This window comes from Mustela putorius, unplaced genomic scaffold (genome assembly GCF_011764305.1).
Source record: "Mustela putorius furo isolate JIRA1106 unplaced genomic scaffold, ASM1176430v1.1 tig00000127_pilon_pilon_pilon, whole genome shotgun sequence".
In the NCBI taxonomy this organism is placed as follows: Eukaryota; Metazoa; Chordata; class Mammalia; order Carnivora; family Mustelidae; genus Mustela; species Mustela putorius.
In genome coordinates this window covers 1,624,136-1,631,911 of record NW_025421288.1, presented here as the reverse complement: position 1 = coordinate 1,631,911, position 7,776 = coordinate 1,624,136, and the positions used below count along the sequence as shown (strand labels likewise).

Below are 7,776 nucleotides of genomic sequence, written 5' to 3'. Positions count from 1 at the left end.
AGGATGCAAAAGTGGCACATTTCATAGGGATAGAACAATCCTCGTTTTATAAATATTGACTTATCAATTCTTCAGTTCCCAAGTTAAAGCTATGATTTTTAAAACTTCTTTTACACTGTGGTAGAAATAATTCCAAAATATCCCTCAGAATTTCCTGCCCTAGCCCCAGGGACTAGATATTATAGCACATATTAATGCAGAATTACTTGTCTAAAGGCATTCCAACAATGTAATTGGTTACTGGCATGTTGACTTTAAGTTACATGTTTCAATCCTATCGAATCCCATGAGCTCTTTAAAAGAAGAGAATTTTTCCTGACTGGCAACAGAAAAGTACGTAGGAGAGATTCAAAGTACAGTTTGACTAAAATGCACCACCCCTGGTTTTGAAGATGAGAGGCCACATGAAAAGCCCTCTGGGAGCTGAGAGCCGACCTTCCCCCCTTCTCCCTGACTGCCAGCTAGGAAGTTTTTAGAGACAGGAGACCCCATCTTGAAGCTCCATTTTCCTTTCTAACGAATAAACTCTTGAACTAGGACAGAACACTAATTATTTTTACAAGCAATTACTCATAAAATCCGAAAGAACAACTATCGTAAGGACCATAATACTAATGAACTTCATGAGGACAGAAAAGTTAACTACTCCATACCAGGAATACATTTGTTTGACAGCATCAATATAATAATCAATTAGATAGTAATTAAAGACAGGGTGCCTGGGTAGCTCAGTGGGTAAGGCCATAGACTCGTAACTTCACCTAGGGTCATGATCTCAGGGTTGTAAGATCCAGCCCTGTGTTGGGTGTGGAGCCTGCTTGGAACTCACTCCCTACCTCCTTCTCTGACAATCTCCACCTCCCTGAACTCTCTCTCTCTCTAGAAAGAAAGAAAGAAAGAAAGAAAGAAAGAAAGATATGAAAGAGATAGTAATCAAGAGCAGGACCATTTGTCAGTACCAAATGAAATTGTTTGTTTCTTTCTCTCTCTCTCCTTTATCTAAATCATCTGATTACTCCTTTCTTCTCTCTCTTAAAAAACCCTTTGCTTTCCCCACATAAGCACGACACTTTTCCTGCTTACACCAAATCGATGCTTCCCAAATTGCAATTCTGAGACCCCAAATAGTGGCCTGTTTTCTTGTTCAGTTTCTCCTCCTTTTCTCACATGAAACAATGAGGGGGCACTGAAAAAAACAGGATTTATTACTCCCAAGTCACAGAGGGTACATTACAGGCCTGGGGCCCCACAGGTATGCAGAGTCAGGGAGAGACAGTAAAAGCTTGCCAATCTGATATTCTGTCTTTATTGGGATCAAGAGTACAACTATTTGCGGGTTTACTACTTGTGAATTTAAAATATCCAGGAAGAAAAACACAGAGTCACCAAATGATCACTTAGAGGTCACCCAGGGCTTTCCAAAAAAGGGACTTCACTGGTGGGGTAGCCTGACCCCTCACCTAGTTGTGTCCCTGGCACTGTGTTCACTGCAGATGAGAAGTCTTTGAAATGGATGCTCCAGCCATCAAAGCTTAATGTTAGTACTTTAAATTATAATTTAAAAAAATCCAGGACTCCTGGGTGGCTCAGTCAGTTAAGTGTCTGCCTTTGGCTCAGGTCATGATCCTAGAGTTCTGGAATCCAGCTCCCTCATCAGGCTCCATGCTCAAGGGAAGTCTGCTTTTCCCTCTGTCCACAGCTCCTCTACTTGTGCTCTCTCTCTCTCACTTTCTCTCTCTCTCATAAATAAAATCTTTAAAATAAAAAGTGTAATTGTCAGGCACATACACTATTCCTAATAGGGTCACATTGTGAAGATTAAGAATCCAAAATATTCTTTCCTTAGGGGACACAATTCAACTCCTAATATCAACTTTCAAGTCCTAAGTAAGTTTTTCATCTCAAAAGATTGTATGTTCATATGCATTACATGCAGCAATAGGCAAAATTATTTAAAGTCAGTACATTTTTACATAGGGGATCTCACATATTATTATGTTCATGGCCCACCAAGGTTTCCTTAGTTCCTCCAATGTTTGAATCAAAATTTATCTTCAAGATAGCCTTTTCAAAATGAGTATCTGCTTTTTAAGAAATTGAAATAGCTTGTGTAAATTTATGGTGTACAGCATGTTTATCTGATACATTATAATATTGTAGTATGATTGCCATTAAGAAAAATAAGAACTTGCAAGCTGTCTTGAGAACAGTGTAGTATCAGTAATAGAAGTTATACCATTCTGCAATGCATATGAGGAAGTGTTCAAGAAAACTTGTAGTAAAGATGTTTCTAAGAATGCCAAGAGGTATAAAAATAAAGATAACCCACATATATATCTATGTGTATATATATACACATATATACACATACACACACACCCTATGCTCAATCCTCAGTTGTCATGCCATTTCAATTCTTTCAGTTGAGCTTATTTTCTCTGAATATTTTTTGTGAATATGGACACACTGATGACTTCCTGATGGGATACTTTTCTGCCTAGAAACTTTGGATCTAATTATTTCAAGCAATTTACATTAGGGCCCTTTGAATAAGAATTGAGTTTAAATCATATTCACTCCTAAACTAGCAAACCCAAGAATAATACAGACTTTGAAGACATGCCAATACATAAGATTAAAAAAAAAAATGGACAATCAGGTCTTTCATACTTTTGGCAACTCTCTTTTACAGTTCTTACCACAGATCTAACAAATTGTTCTGTGAGTAAAGCAAACAACAAGGTCATCTCCAATGATATGGGTCTGCAGAAAAGGTTGATCAGGATAGACCTCAACCCCAAACTTCTATTTTACTACACTGAAAACACCCCATCATTAAGTATTCCCCAAGGTCACATTTGCACATAGTAGCCATAGAATCCTACAATTTCCTCATGTATGACATGTCTTCATAGAGAAAGATTTGACTTTCTTGTTTGGCCTTCCTTTGTGAAGTGCATCTGGTTAGAAGCAATGAAGGGTGTGGGAGGAATCTCAGGAAGAAACCAGATATCATTGTCTGACAGTTTGTTCAAATGAGGTAATCACAAGGTGTCTAGGCAAGAGAAGACTGTTGTTGCCATCTTTTAAGGGAGAGTTACTTATGACAACTACAAGTTTGCAAGTTCATCTGTGAATTCATTGTTCTCTCTCTTACCCACACAAATATGTCTACTGTAGATGTCAGAGTCCTACTCTTTCCCTATCAAGATACTGACATTAAAAAAAAAAAAAATCCTGGTGAGTTTGCACATTCCATCACGTTGGCAGTTCCACTACCTTTATCACAAAATTCTGAGCTGAAATTAGACCATAATCTCTATTGACAATACACATGGTAACAGCAACCACAGGAACTCCATATCAGAAGCATATCTAGGATGTATTTTGAATATAATGTCTCTGGGGAGGTACCTAAATTAGATCCAACATACGCTCCTTTTCATATATGCCTTGTCTTGAAATAGAAGAGGACATCAACTAAAACCCTGCCAACTAAGATCTACTGAAGTGTGACCATTGCAAGAGGAAAATCACCAAATGTGATCAATGATAAACTGCTTGAGATGGATAAATTCTGAATCTGAAAAAAAAAAATGATGCTTGTATGTCACTAGTGTTCATTGTGCAATTTATAATATTCCATTCCCACAGAGATAAATAGATGATGATTTTTTCAAGGTAAAGAGTTCTTTTTTTTTTTCTTTTTAATTTTTATTTTAAGTAGGCTCCACACCCAGTACAGGGGTCAAAATCACATGTCTGAGATAAAGAGTCATATGCTCTACTCCTGAGCCAGCCAGGTGCCCCTCAAATTAAGAAGTTCTAATATTCCTTGTACAATAAAGTTAATACAAACTTAGCAATTTTGATATAGTTTAGTAATTTATAAATAAAAGACATGTTCAAGGTAAAGAAAAATATTCATTTAAATTTTTTATATGGCTAACAGACACATAAAAATTGTTCATCATCATTAGCCATCAGGAATATTCAAATCAAAACCACATTGAGATATGACCTTAGACCAGATAGAATGGCCAAAATCAACAAGACAGTAAACAAGTGTTGGAGAGGATGTGGAGAAAGGGGAACCCTCTTACACTGTTGGTGGGAATGCAAGCCGGTGCAGCCACTTTGGAAAACAGTGTGGAAATTCCTTGAGAAATTAAAAATAGAACTACTGGGGCACCTAGGTGTCCCAGTGGGTTAAAGCCCCTGCGTTTGGTTCAGGTCATGATCTCAGGGTCCTGGGATTGAGCCCCACATCAGGCTCTCTGTTAAGTGGGGAGCCTGCTTCTTCCTCTCTCTTCCTGCCTTTCTGCCTAGTTGTGATCTCTGTCAAATAAATAAATAAAATCTTTGAAAAAAAAAAATAGAGCTACCCTATGACCTGCAATTGCACTACTGGGTATTTATCCCAAAGATACAGATGTAGTGAAAAGAAGCACCATCTCTACTCCAATGTTCACAGCAGCAATGACCATAATCACCAACTGTGGAAAGAACCAATATGCCCGTCATCAGATGAATGGATAAAGAAGATATGGTCCATAGATACAGTGGACTACTGTGCCTCTATCAGAAAGAATGAATACCCAACTTTTGTATCAACATGGATGGGACTGGAAAAGATTATGCTGAGTGAAATAAGTCAAGCAGAGAAAGTCAATTATCATATGGTTTCACTAACTTGTGGAGCATCAGGAATAACACGGAGGACATTGGGAGATGGAGAGGAGAAATGAGTTGAGGGAAATCAGAAGTGGAGATAAACCATGAGAGACGGAAGACTCTGAGAAACAAACTGAAGGTTTTGGAGGGGAGGGGTGAACCTGGTGGTAATTATTAAGGAAGGCATGTATTGCACAGAGCACTGGTAGTGGTGCATAAACAATGAAGTTTGGAACATTGAAAACAAATTAAAATAAATTTTTTAGAAGTGCAAATAATAAAATAGATTGAAATCAGAAAGATTCTTAGGGATCATGTAATTCAATACTGCTATGTTGATCAAACGGTGACTAAAGGTGATATCCCTCACCACTGCATAAATATAGTTTTTTTATCCAAATACCTTGATCTTTCTCAAGTCACCCTCTTTTCTAGATTACATTAAAACTCACTAAGATAACCCAAATCTGCAATGTGTTTGTTTCAAAGCCTAAAAAGTCCCTGGTGAGTTTTAATATTATCAGTTATCACATCCAAATTCCCTATTTAAATCATTGGCTTCTTGTATGCTTTACCTATAGCCCACATAAATATATCTACTTAATTTGGGACATGTAAGCTCCAATCATAATAACCCAAAAGTATAAATAAAATTTTATAATTTGTATGACCCAAGAAAATCTTAATGCTTCCCCCAAATTAGAAGTGCTCATTGAAGAAGCAAAAAGTTTTTACAAAAAGAATACAAAGAGTACCACCCCAACCATGAGAAACAACCCAAGGTAAAAATATCTCTTCAGAATGGTAAATATTTACACTACATTCTGCCACTCTTCTAGAAGAACCTAAATAAATATTAGAAGAATTTGAAGTATGACCCCAAGAAATAAAAGAGAATTACCTAAGTAATAGCTTGTCCCTTAAAACTTGAAGATTTTACAATCATTTGAATCTGGTGCTTTCTGCTCAGTCAACCAAAAAGAACAACCAAGTTGAAGCTCCATGATCAGACTTGATGTGACTGAAGTGTCTAATACAAAAGAAGTCATTTGAAGGAGGAAAAGCCTGCCAAGCTGTGGATATAAGCAAATAAAACACAACTTATAAACAGAGACACCACAAAAGAACATGAAGAAGGGCAGGGAAAACACTAGGTCAAAACCAGAACCATGCTAGACAGGCAAGAGAGTTAGAGACACAGCAGTGAATATCTAAGCCATGTGTGTTGACATGTCCGTACCCGGTGCTGTCTCTTCTGTACATGAAAATGGCTCAACACTAACCAGTGTACATGTTCATTCATCTTTTGTTTTGTTTTTGGTTTTTAAAGATTTCATTTATTTATTTATTTATTTATTTATTTGACAGCCAGAGATCACAAGTAGTCAGGGAGAGGAGGAAGCATGCTCCTTGCTGATCAGAGAGCCTGATGTGGGGATAGATCACAGGAACCTGGGATTATGACCTGAGCTGAAGGCAGAGGCTTTAACTCACTGAGCCACCCAGGTGCCCCTACATGTTCATTCTTGAAGTAATGAATTCTCATGCCCCCTTATGATGTTAACACCACAGTAAAAAGATAGGATTCTCAATGTACTTCTAGAAAAATCCAAACTATGAAGAAAACTTTGCAATACCATATTATCTTTTGTCATCTAAGATTAACTTCTTTCTCCATAACTTCCTCATGGCATCTTTCACCTCTGCATTCCTCAATGTGTAAATCAGAGGATTGATCAAAGGTGTTCCAAGTGTATAAAACACAGCTATCATCTTATCCATGGGGAAGGTGGTTGCCGGGCGTGTGTGTATATGAATATGCAAGGACCAAAGAACAAGATGACCACAATGATGTGAGAGATGCAGGTGGAGAAGGCTTTTCTCCTCCCTTCAGCACTGTAGTTTCTCAGAGAATACAAGATAATAACATAGGAGCACATCAGCATGACAAAACTCACTGTACAAATGGCCCCGCTATTGGACACCAACAGTAGGTTGACCACATAGGTGTCCGCACAGGCAAGTTTCAACAAGGGCTGCAAGTCACAAAAATAGTGATCAATCACATTGGGACCACAGAAAGGTAAACTCAAGGCAAGAAAAATCTGAGCTAAAGAATGCACACAGGACCCCACCCAGGCCATAGCCACTAGAACAGTACAGACCCTTCGACTCATGATGGTTGTGTAGTGCAGAGGCTTACAGATGGCCACATAGCGGTCAGCAGCCATGAGGATAAGGATGAAGATCCCCAAGCAGCCAAAGAAATGTAGTGAAAAGACTTGTATCATGCACTCACTAAATGAGATAGTGGTATTCCTCAAAAGGGCATCCACAATCATTCTAGGGGCTATGCAAGTAGAGAAGCAGGTGTCAGATAAAGATAGATGGAAAAGGAAGAAGTACATTGGACTCCCGAGTGTCTGGCTGGTCTTGATAGTAGTAATAATCAGAAAGTTACCCAGCAACGTCCCCAAATAGAAAAGCAAGAAAGTGACAAACACTATTTTCTTTCTAACAGGATCCTGGGTTAAGCCAAGCAGAATGAACTCAGTCACATTATTCAGCCGCATGATTTCTTCAATTAGGAGATGCTTGAGTACAAATGTGTTGATCTGCAAAAAATAAAGGAATTAATTCATGGTGTGATGTGTGATTTTATGGAATATTTCCAGCAAACTAAATATTCCTCATCATTAATATTTTAGGAATGAGTTTCTACAAGTCACGGCAATAGTTTTTTTCCTTCATTTTTAATGATCAATTCATAAGGTCATTATGAGTCTTAACAATCTTGTGAAGGTTATATCTCCCTAGAGCACTCTTTGCATACAAACTTGTAGCATTTAAGTGATTCTGATTAATTTTTCCAATTTGATGAATATAAGTTTAAAAGATATGACTCCATTTTATTACTAATGTCATTATTTTTATGTATTTAACATATCTTTGGGCTCATGTTTTGATGGTGTATTAGTTGGCATTTTGGATATATTTGACTGCCCTTAGAGTTCATGGTATAAATAAAAAATATCACACCTGGTTTTCATCCTATAAAGAATGTCTTCTTTATGCATATGTTTATCAGCCTGTATTTATTAT

General features: G+C 37.6%; 1 pseudogene; it reads right to left on the bottom strand.

The window, feature by feature from the left end:
• Positions 1–6,315: 6,315 nt before the first annotated feature.
• On the bottom strand, positions 6,316–7,247 carry LOC123388410 (annotated as a pseudogene).
• Positions 7,248–7,776: the final 529 nt, after the last annotated feature.